Here is a 20,723-nt window from a genome sequence, read left to right as displayed (position 1 = left end):
GACCCAGAAAGGCAAATGCCACATCTTATCTCTCACTTGTGGTTCCTAGCTACAGATTCTCAGATGTGAGTATGCAGCATGGAGTAACCACAGAAAACAGGACAATACAAAAGGACCATTGGTGTGTGTGTGCACGTACGTGCTCACTGAAGGCTATAGTGTGTGAGTGTGTGTGTGTGTGTGTGTGTGTGTGCTGGAGCCTGGAGTGTGTGTGTGTGTGTGTATGTGCGCTGGAGGCTGGAGTAGGTGTGAGGGGGGATATCAAGATACATATGAGATAAAGTGGGAAATAGGAAAATGGGGGGAGGGAGGGTTCCAACAGAAGGAGGGAAGGAGGCCAGTACAGAGTACAGACAGCACCAAAGTTATTTGCTAAAGCCTCGAGTAATCGTACTGTTTAATGTTTGCCTAAAATTATACACAATGCATATGAGTATATATTTGTGTATATATGTACATGTATATGTTTATATGTGTGTGCGGATGTATAGCGTAGAGATGTTAAGGCACTTGCAGTGATAATTCTCTCCACAAGAATCAGAGACTAACAAAAATCCTAGTACCAGGCTCGAATGGTTGTTCAGGATAGTTTAAGCTACTCCCTGGACAATATAGACTATTGATATAGCCCTTGGTTGCCTCCCAGGGGTAGGGGTGACCCCCTTTTACTGAAGATGACACACACTTAGGATACAGGACTCAGATGATTGGAGCTAGATCTAACTTGAAAGCCTCCTTCTTGCTGACTGGCTTCCATGGTACCAGAAAATACTATTCAGGCTACCAAAGGAGGGACATAATTCAACAGTCCTACCTAGTTGTAGCATCTGTGAACCACAGCAGTGATCAGCATGGCAAGATATTCGTAAAGATGCGGGAACTGGCAGTGGCAGCCAATAGTTGATTGTCTGATGGCTTACTGTTAACAGAGCTTGAGGATACAAAGGATTAAACCACAGTTACTTCTAACCTCTGTGCACTGGAACAGGTAGAGAGACAAGGAGGTAAATTGTGATGTAGCACATTAATGTTGCAGCAGTGATATTTCATATGCTGGGAGAATGACTACAACGTCTGAATGGGAGTGACAGGACCTTATTTGTTCTAGAAATCACCTGTAGACACTGAGGCTTGACGGCAGTTTAGGTTGATGCTGGAGAGAGAAACGCGTTACTGTGTTGTAGTAATTCTTGTAGGACTGATGAAGATGGCAACCATTTAATCAGGGAGAGGTGCAGGACTGATGGGAAAGTGTCTAACAGGGTCAGTCCTGCTCGTGTTGAATTTTCTGTACCTACAGCACATTTAGGCAGAGATGGTAGTTGATTTCGTTTTAAAAATGATCTCTTTTGTTATATGAGTATTTGTCTGCACATGTGTGTATGTAGCTCATACCCAGTGACCGTGGAGGTCAGATGAGGGTGTTGGGTTCCCCGCAGCAAGAGATGGTTTTGAGCTACCATGTGGGTGCATGGAATCAAACCTGGGTTCTGTGGAAGAGCAACCAGTACTTTGTCTCCTGACCTGATAATTGATTTTACATCCACATGCGCACACACAAACATACTTTTCTAGACACAAGGTACTGTGCTAGTATCCAGATCAAGACTGATGTCTCTGTATACTTTCCTTTCTCCTAGGGCACAGAGGTAAAATTGTGAATTATTTTTATTAAAATGATTGATGTGGGATTCCCCTCTATATGCTATGAATACCATTGGTTAATAAAAAAACCAGTCTTGGGCCTACACAGGGCAGAATAGAGATGGGCGGAGAAAACTAAACTGAAGGCTGGGAGAAAGAAGGTGGACTCAGTGAGACGCCATGTAGCCCTGCCAGAGACAAACACTGGACAAAACCTTGCTGGTAAGCCACAGCCACATGGTGATACACAAATTAATAGAAATGGGTTAAATTAAGATGTAAGAGCTAGCCAATAAGAAGTTAGAGCTAATAGGCCAACTAGTGGTTTTATTAATATAGTTTCTGTGTGGTTATTTCTGGGCTGAGCAGCCGGGAACAAACAAGTGGCCTCCAACAACAAGTGATGCCTGCCTTAGATCCAGAACTCTAGTGTTGTCCACACCAGGGGCCACTGTGTATGTCTAATACAGTAAACCATGGATGGGCGTTGGCCAAGGAGTCAGAGGAGGGGTGAATGCATTCCTCTTCACAGGGGAAACAGGATGTGCCGTGTCTCCGAGGCCAGAAAGCCAGAGTGGATGTGTGTGAAATGAAGCTGAGTATGTCGGCAATGATCAGGTTGTGTAGGGCCTCACTAGCAAGGAGACATTTCAAAATTTATTCTGGAAACAGCAAAAGCCCCCATGACATTAGTGTGTGTTGCTTAGCAATCATTGTGACTGTGTGGTAGGGAATGTTTCCAAATGGCACAAATGGACTCTGAGGGGCAAGTTAGAACTCAAGCCTGGTGATGTTGACGGCTTGGACTGGATGCCAGTGAGGATGGAAAACCAAAATGGCAAACAAGTGGAACTTGTTACCTGCTGTTTATCAGGGCATCATATTATTATTGGAATGTTTGGGGTGGGAGAAAGGGAAAGAGGGGGAGGGGAGGGGAGGGAGGAGTAGGGAGGGGAGAGGAGAGATGGTTAGCTAATAAACCTCCTAGTTTTCCAACACAGAAGACCTGGGCTCAAGGGAAGGATCCCCAAAGGACAAGCAAAGTGCTTGGCAGACGGGAATGGAAAAGACACAAGTCAGGAAGTGGGAGTTTAAGGAAGAAGAACTATTTTAATTTCCCCATCAAAGAACAACTGGGAAATGACTGAGCGACAGTAGGGATAGCGCAATTTAAAGAAATAATTAAAGTTATCAGAATGTTCTTTTTATTGTTAGTGATATAATAGTAATTTTTAAAGTAAAGTGCTATAGAAATTTGCATATTCAGTGTAAATGCTGAGTTTCATTTAAAAGAAATTCTCTCTATAAAAGTATGTGCATATATAGTAGAAGTATTCAGAGACAATCATAAATAGTTTTATCTGAATGGAAAATTTCTTCTTTGTTTCTCTGTATAATTTTCAAATTATATATGAACATTTATTTTAATAAATAAATGTTATTTTAATTATGCCAACATTTTATTTGTATGTTACTTATTTTTTATAAGCACATTGTTTTTAAAATGCTGATCTTCCCTGAGCTGTAGTGGAAAACTTCAATGTGTATAATCACAATTTTGTGTTTAAGATAAGTCTACCCTTCAGTCATCTTAGCTGATTACTTTGGAATTTGTAGTCCTGTTTCCATGTTACATGACTGTATTGTTGTTAGTAGATTTATTTATTTGCTTATGAATTTTTTGAGACTCCATTGATTTCAGAATGCATGAGCAGAATATAAGAAGTTTGTTCCTTTTCTTCCCTGTTCATAGCTGCACACATTTCTTGCCATCCTGTCTAGTATAGCTATACAGACTTTGGCTCGACCAGTATTTAATGTTTACATTATTATGACTGATTGCTATTTATTGCCCTGACATGTATTCTGTAACAGAGTTTTTGTGTTCCATTTTGCTACTGGAATGTACTTGTTAAAAGTGGCTTTGATTTTCTGTAATGTTAATGTTATTTGTTAATAAATATTGTTCTGTTAATTTTATTTCCTTGATGAGGTGGTTCTCATACTCTTCTCCTCCATTCTCACTATGCTGGTTTCCCTTTTGGCGTAGTTGTTACTCGGGTCTCTTTCTTCGTCCTCATCCCCATCGCCCTGTTAATCTCTTTGTCTGTTTCCAGCACTGCTGTGCTGTCTCAGGTCAACCAGTGTATAAGGAATAGCCTGTTTCCGCGGTGCTTTCAGCACATGGTTGCTTGTCCTTGTGCCTCTTGCTGGAGTTGGCACATGGTAGAACGAGTGGCAGCAAGAGAGAGGAGTCTGTGATGACCGTTCCTGCATGAGCCTCCAGAATGTCCGCAGCGAGGGACTGAGCCTTTGACGTGTGGATGACATGTGAGGTACAGCGTGGTAGGGTCCTTGTCATCTGGTTCTTCTTGCTGCTGGGTGCCTACTGTGAGAGAGCGCTCCCCCTGGCGGCACTCTTAAGTACCTGTTGCTTCTTTGGACTAACACAATCATTTTTAGCCATCTTTTATTTTGGGGGGGGTACTTTTTTGCTTTCTTTTACTTAATTTGTGTGTTTATAAGTCTTTTCTTTGATGTTGTAGGAATTTGGTCTGGAATTCTAATTATTTGATCTGTTCAAGTATTAGCCATCTTTTTTTTTTTAAATTGACTTTCTCTTATTGTATATTAAAACAATTCTCTTGTTATTGGATCTGTTCTTGTTTCAGGGTTGCTTATATTTTTCTCTGGCTTTGAGGATTGCCAACGGTGGATCTTAGAAATGCTGTATTTCTTTTAAGTTACAGCATTGATTTGCTGACTGTGGCCTTGCCTTTCCTCTTCCTGTCTGCTCTCTACTGTGTGGTGATCCTTCTCCACTTATGTGTGCCAGTGGACCCTGAGAAGTTGACTAGTAGTTGGGCATCTTGGATGAGGCTTGCATACCTAGAGAGAGGTTTCAGTTCTACCGCAGGGTAATGTGGCAGGGCTATTTCGTTAGGAGAGCCTGTGGTGTGTGTATCTTTAGATCTTTTATTTTTGACTGTTCAGATATCCTGGAAGTTCCTGGAGTGTAGGACTGACCCTCAGTACTGTGGTCTCCAAATTTGGGCAGAAACACAACTTTCCCTTGACTTTTTTTCTCAGTGTATCATGTACTACTGTCTGGTCATTGAAAGTCTCTAGAGAAAGCTGTCTTCCGCTGGGTTAGGACAGGGCTGACACTTGTCCCTAGAGAAAGCTTTCTGTGTTCCACTGGGCCAAGACAGGGGTGCCACTTGTCTGGGGCAAATCATGCGCAGAGGAAGGGACTGGGAATCCAACAGTTTTTAATTTAATTTATTTTGCTAGCTCTTCTGCTTCTACCCCTTTCTCTTGCTCCTGAAGTCACCCAACGTTGCTTTTGTGGTTTGCAATTCTGTCACATAAATCTAACCCCATTTTTCCTCAGACTTCATGAGAATTCAGATTTCTTGGTTCTGAAAAGTGATTTATGCACTTTTATTACTATGAGGGTTCATCTTGTGGACTCATTCTTGTGTTTATAACCATGGAAAGAAATCTCTTCATGTCACTTGGGGACATAGTGCAACTGTAATTGTGACGTCAGTCCACCCTGTTTAACCAGAAATCTGTTAGATGACAAACATGACCTTTGTCAGTTAGCAATAAAACCATATTGCTAATTGACAGCTCTTTTGTTAGATCTTATGAATATTGTACTTATGCATAAACTCTGATTTAACTTAAATGCCTTACTACTTATTTTCACCTTCACTTCTGATATTATACGTGAGGAGCTAGTGTTTAATGATAATGAATTTAGGAAACAAGAGAGAGGAGGGCTGGTGAAGACAGCACCGGCCTGCAGCGGTGTCCGCGGACGTCACACAGAGTGTGTGAAAGCACCGGACACGAATTTTCCTCTCACATATTTGCTCCTTTGAGCATCAGGCAAGCTTGTAAAATGGAGTCCTCTTACCCTCCTTTACCGAGGAGGAAACCAGGGTCTAGAAATACTACGTACTCCACCCAAGCCAGTGCAACTCAGCAGAAGCAGACGTGCAAGAGCCTGGCTGCGGGGCTCGCAGTGTCACAGAACTGCGTGCACCCTGCATCCCTGTGCTGCTTGGGATGCTTGCTTGTGGTGGTGATGGAAATGTTTTCATTTTCTCTGTGGTGTGGCCTGATCCGTGTTATTGGTCTATTATCACTTATTTCTTTAGACATTATTTATCATATAGTCTACAAGCTTTAAAATGTAACTTTTGTAACTTTCTTTTTCTTGATTGATAGTAAGGAGAGGTTGTTGCCTCAGACGATTCTGGCATATCCTAAAAGGCTCTTGTGTGCTTATCAGTGGATACATTTCTGTGAGCCTCTCTCTGTAGCTGAGCTGTCTTGACTCAGGGTTTCCTGCTTTCCTGTGATACCGTTGAGCATTTGGTAGCACTCTGGCAAATGGTGAGCTCTAGAAAAATGTTTCTTTTTCAGATACAATCAAATACTAGTTATTCCGAAGGGGAATGACTCATATTTTGGTATATTTATAATAGGTATTTAATTCAGAACTTACTCAATAATTAGCTGTTTAGTCTTTGAATACATAACATACCTTTGATTTTGTTCTAAGGAAGAAACTCTTAAAGACAGGTACCTTATTAGTTTATATCCTGCATTAAGACATAAATAAATAACCAGCTTTATAGAATGTACCTCACTTCACTCGGTATCCTTTTAACTACTTCAATTTATGCCTGAAAAGGATCAGATTTGTCATTTTATTGTTATTAAATTTGAACATATTGAATATAGCTATACCCATTAGTATACATGTATAATGATATATCTTGAATCTATACATTTACTTTCCTTGTTCAACAAATAAAAATTATTATGCTATTAAGGCAATTGCATGTTTGTTTTTAATGGATCTAGTAATTAGATTTAAAAACATTTTTTGCAGATTTCTTTTAAAGAATTCTTACTATTTTGAATCATGAATGGAGTTTTCTTGTCTCTAAGCACTTAAGAAATGTTTCCTGTGTTGAAACAGAGTCCTTTGACTTGTAGATTCCAGCTTCCTCTAGAAGGAGAGGGAGTGCTGCTGAGGGTGCCCTCTGCTTGAGCCCATCTTCTGTGGGCTGGCGCTGGCTTCTGTGGTGGGCGGTGATCTAGTGCCCCACATCCCCAGTAAGACTCAGATGTCCTATATAGTTCATGCCTTCTCGTTATACCCTTATCAGCTCTTCATATAACTTTGGCTTCTAAATAATGATGTGGAAGTGTAGACACTATAATTCCACAAAAAATGTGACTAACTTTCATGACCATTTAAGTCCTTTATCATGTGTCATTAACAACGTCCATCATACTCTGTCCACTGTTAGTAAAGATGAAAGTGTTGGTCCATATCGTGAAATTCGCTGATTGGCTTCACCACAGGCTTGTTCAAGTTAGTGTTGGGCAATAGGAAGAGCCGCCTTTGTGGAGAAGCCCTGATTCCCTCCTAGGCTGTGCCGTTCTTAATTTTATCCTTCACGCCCTGTTATAATTGGCAGTGGTTCTTGTTGTATCACATAACCTTTCTGTTCATGGCCACTGGGCCAAGTAGAGTGTTATCAACAGTGTTTGCCGTTTGAACTCTTAGTAGAGCTCACCCTCTTGAGTTTTCTCTTTAATTTTAATGAGCAGTGAGGTAAAGGTAAGACACCGTAAGAACCATCTCTACTTGGAATTAGAATTGTCAGTGCAAAATTAAAAGCATAACCCAAAAGAATTGGTGCCTGCTCATTTTCCTTCTGCTGATGAATCTTTAATTTTTAAAATTAAAATATTGAATTGAGGGAACTACATCCCAGACAAAGTGACTCCTAAATTGCTTGTGAAAGAGTAATTCTCTTTAGTGTTACACATCTGACTGTGATTGAAGGCCTTTGTAAATTTCTTTCCATTGGGTTTTTAAAAATTATTTTTTAAAATTAAAATTTGGAAGAAATTGTAATCTAAAAGTGGATTTGCTTTAAAATTGAAAATATGGAAAATGTGTTAATTTTTTAGAGAATGTAGATTATTTAGGAGCCTCGATTTCCCCCTGCATTTGTGATGGAGTCCCGTTAGCTGCAGCTGTGTAGTTTTCTTGGTTTCTCTACTTTCTTATTGGTCACTCTGAGGTATGTTCCTGTTTTCTCCAGAGTATGAGCTAGGCTAGGGATTATTTATATACTGTGAATTGTGATTGGATTATTATTCATATATTACTAAGAATGTATTTGTTTTTGATAAAGTGGAGAGAACTATATATCTAAAAGGTAATTGCATAAGTATGTTGTAGCAGATAAAGCAGAGGAAAAGAGACAGAATGGGGAAGAGAACTGTGAGAAACGGAGAGACTGTCTGTCTGTCTGTCTGTCTGTACCTGGTTGTGCGTTGCCTTCTGTTTTAACCAATCTGTTTTTGCTTTTTCTCATTACAATTTTAACTTCAGAAAATGTTGGTCATTGCTTCTTTCCTCTTTGAAACTCGTAGATTCTCACAGTGTCAGCTCACTTTTGAGAAATTACCTGCTTTGTGTTTCAGCCTTTGGAAATACAGCTCTCACATTCTTACAAAATCAGTAAACAAAGAAGATGATAAAGACTCCCAGAATCATGTCACCATGCCACACGCTTGCACTCTTAAAGCACAGTGAATCTTTAGTTTGGAGTCGGAATGGAGCCGTCCCCACCCCACCAGACTCACGTACACACTTTTATTTGCTTACACATATCATATACTACAATCGATTACTTTTCTACTATGTTTTAAAATTGACTTTCAGCATTGTTCTTTTTCCCATTATATAACGAAGAATAAAGTGTCAGCCGCCGTTCTGTTCCTTCTCTATTTAGGTGCAGTGCCGTGCTTTCATTACTGGCACTCAGCTGATTCCTAAGGACATTAGACACCCTCTAATCATCAGACAGCTTTCATTGAGATCCACTGTCTGCTCATGTGTACAAAGACACCAGAGAGCATACATTTGAGAAAAGATTCTCGGAGAGGATAAAGCATTTCTTTCTTGATTTTGTTTTGGGATAAGAAAAAAATAACTATGAAGCTTTTACTGTAGTTCCTTCTTGATGCAAAGAGGTGATAAAATACAAGTTTAAAAGAAACCAAAACAAACAAATGGACTGAAGAGATGGCTCATTGGGTAAACTCATTGGCTGCTCTTCCAGAGGACACAAGCTTAATTCCTAGCACTCACATGGCAGCTCACAACTATCGGTCACCCCTGTTCTTGGGTATCTGATACCCTCACACAGACATATATGCAGGCAAAACACTGATGTACATAAAAGTAAATAAATCGTTAAAAAAAAACCAACAGATGTTGTTAGAGAGATAACTCAGTGGTTAAGAGAATTTATTGCTCTTGCAAATGACCCAAGTTTGGTTCCCAGTACCCACATGGTGAATCACAACCATCCATGACTACATTTGTAGGGATCCAGTGCCCTCTTCTGACTCCTGGGCGCCAGGCATGCACATAGTGTCATGTAAATATTGCAGGCAGAGCACCCAAACTCAATACAATACATAAATCAAAAATAAATGAAATAACTTGTTTGCAGAGATGTCTCAGCTGAAGAGCATATGTTGCTCTTGCAGAGGACCTGCTTGGCAATGCCTTTTGCTTTCGCAGAGCCCTTCATGCGTCTTAATCTTTACGGGGAGGTAAAGGATATACAGGGAAGAAATCCCAGGGAAATTTGTACAGAACTCGGAAGATTAAAACCTCAAATCTTGACTTTTGAAATTTTAGTAAGTGCTATTTTGTATGTACTTTACAGCCACTTTTCCAGTGGTCTGTAATTGAATTATTGTATTAGTTTGTTATGATGGCTGCAGCAGATTTCCACAAAAGAGCTAGCTTAAATAACAGATACTGTATGTCTCAGAGATCTGGAAGCTTAAAGTGTGAAGATTTGTCTGAATGGCTCCTTTTGAGGGCCCCGAGGGAAGGTTTTATTTTCCCCAGGCCTCTCTCTATGCTTGGTGCCTGACCACCTGCTCCCCACCTCACAACGCCTCATGGTCTTCCCTTTAAATGTCCTTGTTCAGTTTTTCCCCTTTAAAACAGCACCAGTTACACTTTGTTATGTGCCTAACTGGATAGTTGTGTGTAAACTTGACACAGGCTAGAGTCCTCTGAGAGGAGGGAGGGAGCCTCCGCTGAGAAAATGCTTCCATACGTTAGGGCTGTAGGCAAGTCTATAGGGCATTTTCTTAATTAGTGATTGATGGAGGAGGGCCCAGCCCATTGTGGGTGGTTGCACTCCTGGGTGCAAGTCAGGAGGAGCAAGCTGCTAAGTGGTACCTCTCTATGTCCTCTGCATTAGCTCCTGTCTCCAGGTTCCTACCCTGTGTGAGTTCCAGCCCCACTGCCTTTGATGAAGAACTCATATGGAACTGAAGTAAAATAACCCTTTCCTCCCCAACTGCTTTGGTCATGGTGTTTCATCACAGCAATAGCAACCCTAAGACTGGCACCAAATAGGATTCTAGTATTGGCCAGTTTTAACTAATATACTTACCCATTCTATTTCAAGCACAGCCCTAATCCAAACAGAATTTCAAATTAAAATTTCTAAGATGCTGTGGCCTAGGACTCTGAAAGTTCACGTGTCTTTTATGCTGGGGAGAATGCAGTGTAACCAGTTACATTCATCTTCAAGAAAAGGAAGACTCACTAAAGACGGGGCTTTTTTTTTTCCCCAAGAACTTAGTCAAAATTCCTTCTTGATTCTTACTTTTCTTATTTGATCTGTTACTTTTCAGAGAAAACTCATTTCATTATAGAGGAAGGAATTTTCTCCCTCCCTTCCCGCCTTTTCCCCTGCCCTCTTACCCCCTCCCTCCTTTCTTTCTGTCTTTTTTTTTTTTTTTAAATAAACATTTACATTCTAGGCCTTAGGGTCAAAGAGTTATCCAATGATTACTTGTAGAAATAGTCTATTTATGATCTTCATAATATATAATATACAATATAATAATATACAATTAAATGAACTTAGCTCTTCTCTTTAAAATTAGTCTGTGCTGTCTCATATTGCAGTAGTTCTCCTGAGCATTGTAAGTGGCTGCTCCCCTGGAGGACTTCATCAGAGGACAGCCGAGTCTCTTAAGGAAGGTCTGGTTCATCAGACAGCAGAGCAGCTGTTTTGCTAAATTAATGGGGGTGTTTTCTTAATAGTGAGACCCCAAGGGAAGGTACAAGGAACTTACTGCTGGTATTTAGATAAAACCCCAGAAACTAGAATCCCTCCTTACTGCCCAGCTGCCATAAAGAAAGGAGCAACTTACATGATGCAAAGTCTGCCCATAGCAGTTTCGTCACAATACACATGTTATATAATGCCGGGGTGAGACAGTGACTCACCTTGAAGATGATTTTAATTTTGAGATCATGCAGAATTTGTGGCTACACATTATTTGGTTTTTTTTTTTTTTTGTACTTATTTAAGTCCAAAATTGAACCCAGGAATTTTGGCATAATACTTTCCTTTTAACACAAGATAAATAACACAAGATTTATTGTTATTGAAACCCTAGGAATCTTGTGCTCATCCAGGCCCTGGCTCATTGAGTAACTTTAAACAAATAACCTCAACTTCCCAGGCTTTGTGAACTTGTGTTCACCATGTTGGTGGTGTTGCACAACAGTTCAGCAGTGGAATCTAAACATTTTGTAGAATAATATCCCTCTCCACATAAGGATTAAAAAAGGAACAAAATTCTTCACTCTTAGAGATCTTTAGGAAGATAGAGAGCTGGTATATGTGACTAGTTAGTTATAAAGTAATGCTAGTTACAGCACCATGCATTTTGTGAATGATATGGAAGTAAGTATCTGTAAGGTTAGGTCATTTCAAACAGTGCTCAGGTAGGGTTGAACTAATTCTGAGGAGCTCTGCTGGCTGTACATAGGTGAGTGGGAAGGAGAAGGCAAGTCACCGAGGAACATCTGTTTATCGGAGGCAAGGGTGCTTCTGAATGGCAGCACACAGTCATTAAGGGTGTCAGCTCTTGTTCACATAAAATGTTCTACTTTTAAGTTTTACTTGACATCTATGTTTATATTCAAGTAATCTTATATTTCATATTGCGTTTGCAATAGAAAATTTAGAAATAAACAAGGGCAGCTTTAAAATAGACTTAGACAAATGTGTATGGGGTAGAGGTTAAAAAATAGCTTTTGCATAATTAATTAACTGATGTTTAATTAAGTTTATGGTTTCTAAATCTGAAAGTATATATTTATTTTAAGTACACTTTAGGTTTTTTGCACTTGAGAAGATCAGTTGTTTTATTCAGTTATTTCTTTAAACTTTTAGAACAAAATATCTTAAAATGTGCTAATATATTAATATAAATTATTGAATGATAAAAAGCATTAAGTACATGGGATGTACTCACTCATATTTGGTTTCTAGCCATAAATAAAGGACATTGAGCCTATAATTCGTGATCCTAGAGAAGTTAAATAAGAAGGTGAACCCAAAGAAAAACATACAGTCATCCTCCTGGATATTAACCTTCATCAGGCGATGAAAGGAGACAGAGACAGAGACCCACATTGGAGCACCAGACTGAAATCCCAAGGTCCAAATCAGGAGCAGAAGGAGAGAGAGCACGAGCAAGGAACTCAGGACCGCGAGGGGTGCACCCACACACTGAGACAATGGGGATGATCTATCGGGAACTCACCAAGGCCAGCTGGCCTGGGTCTAAAAAAGCATGGGATAAAACCGGACTCGCTGAACATAGCGGACAATGAGGGCTGCTGAGAAGTCAAGAACAATGGCACTGGGTTTTGGTCCTACTGCACGTACTGGCTTTGTGGGAGCCTAGGCAGTTTGGATGCTCACCTTACTAGACCTGGAAGGAGGTGGGAGGTCCTTGGACTTCTCAAAGGGCAGGGAACCCTGACTGCTCTTCGGGTTGATGAGGGAGGGGGACTTGACTGGGGGAGGAGGAGGGAAATGGGAGGCGGTGGTAGGGAGGAGGCAGAAATCTTTAAAATAAATAAAAAAAAATTATGAGCCAGAAAAAAAAGCATTAAGTATATTCCTCAGATTTTTATATTTCTTTTGGAATCAAACACAAGGGTGTACATATACATGATATGTTCATCTCTCTCTCACACATGCACATACACACATGTACTCATTGCTGGCTAGTATAATGGGTAGGTAAATAGCTGAGGAAACTAATTAATTAATATTTTAATTTCTATGTATGTGTATGTGACACACATAGGCACATATGTCTCCCTTTAATCTATTTTGTATAGTTTAAGAGTTTTCCAAGATAGATGCTACAAAATACATAGACACATATATAGATGTACATATCTCTATAGCCAAATACATTTGGAAATGTGGCATATTATGTTTATGTCAAAGTCCTCTAATATATAGTTTATTAGATTCTGAGGACGGAAACTAATTTACACTTAGTCTAGCATTTTCAAATGTGAATAAGAAATGTTGTATAAAACTGTGTGTGTGCGCACATCTGCTTTACTGTGTATAGAAACATGGAAAATAGTGGCTTTCCATGTGATCAAATGGTAAGACTGATGTTAGCAGTGCAGCAAGAAATGAAGAGAATGGCTTTTGAGGCCATTTTCACAATCCTCTGTAGAGGAGCAATAAGTATATATGTATGTCACATTGCCTGCTTGAGAACCTGGTGTCACAGTGCCCATGCTTTAGTGGACAGCTCTGCTTCTGTCTGCCCTGTGACTTGGCCTGGCCCGTTGCCTGCCTTGTGCATTCCCTTGCTGATTCTGCCCAGTTTCTCCAACCTCTGCTTCTGTTTCCGTGCCCAAAGAACTAAAGATCTGGAAAGCTTAGTCTAGAAACTCAGCATTTGTTCACTTTAGACATTAAATTGTCCAGTTTTGTTTGCTGTATTTATTATATAAGAAAATGTAATGACGGCACATGTTATTTGGCATCAAATTCTGCATCTTGAATTACAAAGAAAACATTTAAAATCAAGTAGAAAACTTGGCTTCCCTTTGGCTTTTCTCTTTTAAGATAAATCACAATGAACACAAATCCAGTGTTATCTGTTAGTAGAAAAACAAACTCATGTTTAACCACTAACTGGAAGAGACTTGAATTTCAACAGTTGTATTTAAAATGTGTTTTGACTTTTCTCTCTAGAAGGGACTATTTTATTTCCCCGTGGCCCTTCCCTGATGGTGTACTGTGTTCACTGGTTCTCCAGAACCACCACACAGCTGCTAAATTTCCTGTCTCTTTGATAGCATTAAGATTATGGCTCAGGGTGCTGGAGGCTTCATTTGGTTGCTGGTGTTACATGCATGTTCTCCCATGATGCCATATGTTTTGTTTACCACTTAGCATCTTCAAAATAACCCATGTGTTCCAAAAGCTCACTTTAAATTTGAGTTTTAAATTCTGTTATTTAATTAATTAGAAGATATGTCAACACTGACAGTTTTATAATTTAGTAGACAAACTGCCTTACCATTTAATCCTTAATTAAATATTGAACCACTTTAACAAAGTTGCCCTCACATAAAGAATACTGAATAAGATATGTACAAAAAAAGGAATGAAGAGAAAGGAAAGGAAAAAAAAATCCCTCATTAAAATGACCAGCTTTTCTTTTGTAGTAAATCGTGGGGAGTGCGGCAGTGACAGAGTTACTGTAGTTTAGGTGCGTTAAGGTTCAGCCAGTGTGAGAATTCAAAGTTCTTTTACTGCCCAGTAGTTCAATATAAGACTTTAATGGCAACTTGGAATAGGTCACAGATCTTACCTGACTAAACGCTATGAAGATATTTTGTCGTTGTTCAATGGGATATAGTGGAAAAGTTGCAATAATAAATTCTGTTTTTTATCCCCATATAATAAAATGACAGAAAGCTGTTATGACCCAGTTTGAGTTGGCATTAGGGTCGTCTGACACAGGGACACTGGATTTTGGGATGAAATCCTGGCAGAGAACTTATTCTCAGATGTGTGGATGAAAGTGTAAACTGGCAAGCTTAGTTTCAAGACAGTAGCATCCCTATCTCCCAGAGCATATCACATCAGGTCTACACACTTGGCTTTAGATGCCTGTTTGATAGCGTCCATTGTGCTGCTTCTCTTGCCATGTATCTAAGCTCGCGTATAAATGGGTTGCGTAGTAGGAAGATGTGTTGATAGCGTTGTTCCTCTCCTAAATAATGTAAAACCTGTTTGTTATTAAAATTAATGGTATTGATATCTTTTAGTATGCCTTTAACAGGATTGATATCTTTTAGTGTGCCTATTAGTTTCTTATAACTTTGTTTCTAATTTTTCTGATTAATGATAGTTAAATTCAAAATTTAATCTCTAGTGAACAATGTTTTTTTTTCAAAGTTTTAATTAATTGCTATGTAAGTTATTTTCCCAAACTAGGTTGATGGAATGAGATTAACTCCACATTGGCTTTGGAGCTCATGCTGGCCTTGAACTCATAACCCTTCTACTGTAGCCTCCCTAGTGCTGGGATCACGGGCATATGCCACTATGCCCTGATGGCTTGTTTTGATATTACCAAAGTAAAAGGCCTTAGGAAATAGTCTAGTCCAAAGGTTTAACTTAATTTGAGACACAAAGTACAGTTAGATTGGCCTTTTGTGTTACTGGGTTTTACATAGAACCTTCTTCCTGGATTTTTATTTTGGGAAATATATTTGCTGAAAGTATTTCTTTGGCTTTTTGTCTGCGTACATGTATTCGGTTGGGCAAGTTGGTGGTGGGGAAGCCATATTGTGCATGAACTCTGAAACCCTGGACCTAGACACCCAGGGCCTGTATCGGACCAAGATGTAGGGCTGAATTTTCTTTTATTTATGCGTGGAATATACTGCCCATGTCATTGTAAGGCAACAGGTGAAGGTCTGATTGGAATCAGTCAGACCCATTTTATTTACTACCATGCTGTTTCTCACTTGTTCCGCATTAGAAACCCGAAGGCTTTCACAGCCTGAGGGATTACATTCCTGACTTCGTCAGTTCTGGTTGAGTTGCTTTGATAACGTGGCCAAGCTTATCTACTTATTAGCTGTCCAGTATGTCTAGTATTATATATTTTCTATAATACGGTTGCTCATTTAACCACAATGTGCCAGGTGTTAGGATCTGTAATTCTCACAACTCCAAAGGGTAGCTTCCACAGATAAGAGATGGTCTCCATGCAATCTAAATCTGTAAGTGTATGCATGGTATATCATTTGTGATAATTCTTTCTATGGAATCATCTGCAATTATATTTTTTGTAAATTTGAAGACTTTTGGCCACTTTATGCTTTTAAAAAGCATTTTAAATGTTTTTATTAATTCTTTGAGAATTTCAATTTTGACCGAATTTGAGAATTTTGATCATACTCACCCCTCCCCCAACTCTTCCAAATCCTCCCCTGCTCCATTCATGCTCATTCAGTCTCTTTTCCCACTTCCTTCCCCTCTTCCCCACCCTCCTTACTCTCGCTCTTTCTCTCCACCATTGAGTTCAGGTGTTGGCTGACTACTTCTGGGTCTGTCCTGGAATATGGCTTTCGAAAGGCCCTTAGTGCTAGTTAACCCTCCCCATAGGAATTCTCTACCCTGCCTTCCCATCTCTCACTCTCTTTTATCCTGTTCCATTTAGAATATTCTACTTCCCCTTCCTTGAAAGATTTCCTCTCCCCTTTACTAGTTACATAACCTCATTGAAACATATCCAGATATGACAGAAAATATGTTTTTGTGGATCTGGGTTGCCTCACTCAGGAAGACTGTTGATTCCAGTTCTAAACATTTACCTACAAATATTATCGCTTTATTTTTTTTAGCAATTTAATAATATTCCATTGTATAAATGTATCACATTTTCATCGATGCGCCCATAGGCTGTGTCCGTTTCCTAGGTATTTTGAAGACAGCCAGCAATGTCGTGGAGAGATAGCTCGTAGTAAGATGCTGTGTCTTGGATATATGCCTCAGAGTGCTGTGACTGGGGCTTTTTGAGGCACCTCCACACTGAATTTCTTAAGTGGTTCTTCTCATTTAAACATTTTAATGGTATTTGTTTATTAAAGGGTATGCATGTGTGCTTGGATACCCAGATGTGCATCAGCTGCAAGCAGGAGCCCTCAGCAACCAGAGGGAGCATAGATAGTATCCTTTGGAGCTGGACTTGGTTCCGCGTTGGTGCTGGGAGTTGGAGCCCTGCCCTCTGCAAGTGTTTTTCATGGCCAGCCATCTTTGCAGCCCCCATTCAGTTGTCTCTTAAAACTTCCAGTTAGGATGAGGATGGGAGATGTTAACAGTGAGAGGGAAACCCTGCTTATTCTCATCTTGTCAAAGTTGTACTGGTCCCATTTCACTCATGGACACATTCTACCTCTTGAATTTTTTTTTTTTTGTGTGTGTGTATTTTGTCTAAGAAGTTGAACCAGTTCGACAGGGAGGGATCCTTGCGCTGGCTTCCACTGCCTTCCAGGCCTGTGAGTCCTCCAAAAGTAGAGACTGCTGAGCCTGGAAGGTGTTGGAGTAAATGTTACTCTCAGAGCAAAAGTAGCAGGTAGTATCATCTGAACTGGGAGCCTGGGCAATTTTTTTTTAAAATTTCTTTATTATGTGAGAATTGAAGAATGCCTATTCAAAGTTACTCAATTTTTCTAGTCGTGATCACTCTGTCTTTCATTACACTCAGTAATTGTTCATTTGGACTGTTGGCATTAATCTCATTTTTTTCTCGTACTTTTTATAGTCCTGATAAGGTCCTTGTAGTCAAGGTCAGGTGTTTTGTTAGTTTAACTCGCTAAACCAGCGGGCACTGAGGCGTAGTAGGCGGTGTGATTCCTGTGCTCAGAGGTAGACTTTCCTATGGTGTGCCCATGCTCCTCTGCATTATGTTCAGCCGTGCCTGGCAGAGTGAGACTGTAAAGGTTTGTTGGACTATTTTGAAGAATTTGCTCCCTCACACAAACTGTGCTGTGGAATTTAGCAGTTGCATCCACAGTTTGAGTGAATGCCTCTTGCTGTCTGTGTTGGCTAGTTTTTGTCAGTCTCGTGCAAACTAGAATCACCTTGGGAGAGGACCCTCAACTGAGAAATTGCCTCCCTCTGCTTGGCTTTGATCATGCCTGTGGGACGGTTTCTTAATTAGTGATTGATATTGGAGGGCCCAGCCCAGGGCGGGTAGTACAACTCTTGGTCCTGGATTGTATAAGAAGAATCTGGCGTGTGAGCAGGCCTGTTAGCTCCTGCCCTGATGTCCTTCTGTGGAGGACTGTAATCTATAGGCCAAATAACCGTACCCAAGTCCGTGTGGTCACTGTTTTCTCACAGCAACAGAAAGAGAACTAAAGCCCCTGCGTGTTTTTATTGTTGCCATAGAGCTCTTCCTGTTGGGGGAAGCATTGTTGTGCATAGGGTGATTTTGGATTTTATTTTATTTTTTTACTTTAAGGCTGAGTTGTTCCATTGTTTTTAAAATTGATTTAAATTAGAAAATTTCGGAATAGGTGAAGTATTGTGTTAAAAACTTATTAAATGCTTATTGTTTTTTGTGGATTCTATTAGGCCACTAATTTTGAAAATCGACTTTACCATGCCACAAATCTTATCTATTTAAATATAATGTAATTTCATGTTGGTGCTTTATTAATAGATTAAGATTATTTTCTTTGTTCATTCTCTATTGGTGGTTGTCTGGTTTTTTTTTTTTGTGATTTTATTGAGCTCTACATTTTTCTCTGCTTCCCTCCCATCCTCTCCCCTCCCCTTCAACCCTCTCCCATGGTCCCCATGCTCCCAATTTACTCAGGAGATCTTCTCTTTTTCTACTTCCCATGTAGATTCCATGTATGTTTCTTTTAGTGTCCTCATTGTTGTCTAGGTTCTCTGGGATTGTGATTTGTAGCTGGTTTTCTTTGCTTTATGTTTAATATCCAATTATGAGAGAGTACATATGATAATTGTCTTTCTGGGTCTGGGTTACCTCACTCAACATGATGTTTTCTAGCTCTATTCATTTGCCTGCAAATTTCAAGATGTCATTTTTTTCAGCTATGTAGTACTCCATTGTGTAAATGTACTACGTTTTCCTTATCCATTCTTTGGTTGAGGGGCATTTAGGTTGTTTTCCAGATTCTGGCTTTGACAAACAATGCTGCTCTGATCTCCAAAATATACAAAGAACTCAGGAAATTTGTCATCAAAAGAACGAATAGTCCAATAAAAAATGGAGTACAGACCTAAACAGAGAACTCTCAACAGAGGAATCTAAAATGGCTGAAAGACACTTAAGGAAATGTTCAGCATCCTTAGTCATCAGAGAAATGCATATCTCAAAACAACTCGGAGATTCCATCTTACACCTATAAGAATGGCCAAGATCAAAAACACTGATGACAACTTATGCTGGAGAGGTTGTGGTGTAAAGGGAACACTCCTGCATTGCTGGTGGGAGTACATGTTGGTACAACCTCTTTGGATATCAGAGTGGCGATTTCTCAGAAAATCAGGAAACAACCTTCAAGACCCAGCAATACCTCTTTTGGGTATATACCCAAAGGATGCTCAAGCATACAACAAGGACATAACTGATTATTTTTAATGACCACTTACATTTTCTAGTGTCTTTAATACTTGTGAAGAAGGTGTGTTAAAAATAAGCTGATTACAAAAATTAATTGGGATAATAAAACACAGTGTAAAGACTAATTCTGCAAAAATGTTTAATTTTTTATTGAAAATTAATTTTTCACACTAAATATTCTAATAATGATTTTCCCCTCTCTCAATTGCTCCAAGATATATATGTATACATTTTAAGAATCTTCTGTGGTAGTAGATTTTCTTATTTTGTATGATGAAATTAAAAAAAAAAAAAACTATAGTTTTACTTTAAGGGCCAGTCATTGGGGCTATATTTTTGCACCATCAGTGTTTATTCAGTATGTTGTTATCATAGTGTGTGTGTGTGTCTGTGATCATGTGTATATGAGCACATGGTGCATGTATATGCATGTGTCTATATGAATAGAAGCAGAAGCCAGAAGACAAGCTTGGGTGCCCCATTTGAGACAGAGCCTCTCATTGACCTGTATCTTATCACGTTGTCAGGTACGCTAGTGGCTGGCCACTGAGCCCTAGGGATCTGCCTATCTATGCCTTCCCAGCACTGTCATTACAAGCATCTGTTTTTTTTTCTTTTCTTTTCTTTCTTTTTTTTTTTTTTTTAAATGTTGGTTTCTGGGGCTTAAATTTTGGACTTCATGTTAATGCATACTCTGTATTTAGGGACTAAATATACGAACAATGCAGTATCAAGTCTCCACATCACCCTCTATTTTTGCAAACTTTATGCTTTGTTTGAGAGTTTTTGGTGATCTTTGGAAAAATAGAAAACAGTTACAACTTGGATCCTGTATTACCTTGTTTTTCAAAATTCTCTTCTAAGCAGTTCTGAACACAAAGTTCAAAATGTTTGTGCTGGTAGTTATAGTAGTTAATCATTATTCTTACCTGTTGGGGTATATAGCCTGAAACAGTGGTTTTATTTTTATTGGTATAAGTCTCATTAAAATAGAAGACCAGGAGCTACTGACAAAGTATTGGCTGTAACCAGACACTAGATTGTGATTGTAGTAGAAACTGGCATAGACTGTTGCAATAAAAACATTCCCAAGAGTATGCCTATCTAAATGAATAAAAACAAAAAGCAACCGATTGAGACAGGTATGGAAGGGTTTTATACTAAATGAGCCTTTTGGTGTGCTACTGTATATGCAAAGCAATCCCCCCTTATTTTCTTATTGGTTCTGTTATAGGCATTTATTACTTTATCTTACAGATTTGTCAGTTAGGGATAACTAGATGTCAGGTTTCAACTAGATACTCCTATTGTCTTTTTATTTTAAAGACAGAATATTTTTTTTTTGTTTTCCATTTCTCTTACATGCTCCTTGATTGAGCATTTTATGTATGTATTACAGGTGAAAAACAAGTTTTCCCAAGAACCCACATACATTGTACCCAAGCAACATGCTATAGATTAACAGAGTATAAGCAAGCAAGGTGTTTTTCTCAACT

General features: G+C 39.3%; 1 protein-coding gene across 4 annotated transcripts in view; it reads left to right on the top strand.

The window, feature by feature from the left end:
* Ssbp2 (single stranded DNA binding protein 2) overlaps window positions 1-20,723 on the top strand; it is a 253,540-nt gene that overhangs the window by 30,493 nt on the left and 202,324 nt on the right. The gene's annotated exons all lie outside the window — the stretch shown is intronic.

Source organism: Chionomys nivalis, chromosome 15 (assembly GCF_950005125.1).
Source record: "Chionomys nivalis chromosome 15, mChiNiv1.1, whole genome shotgun sequence".
Lineage (NCBI taxonomy): Eukaryota > Metazoa > Chordata > Mammalia > Rodentia > Cricetidae > Chionomys > Chionomys nivalis.
Note: the sequence above shows the minus strand (reverse complement) of the source record. Positions and strands in the feature narration are given on the sequence as shown.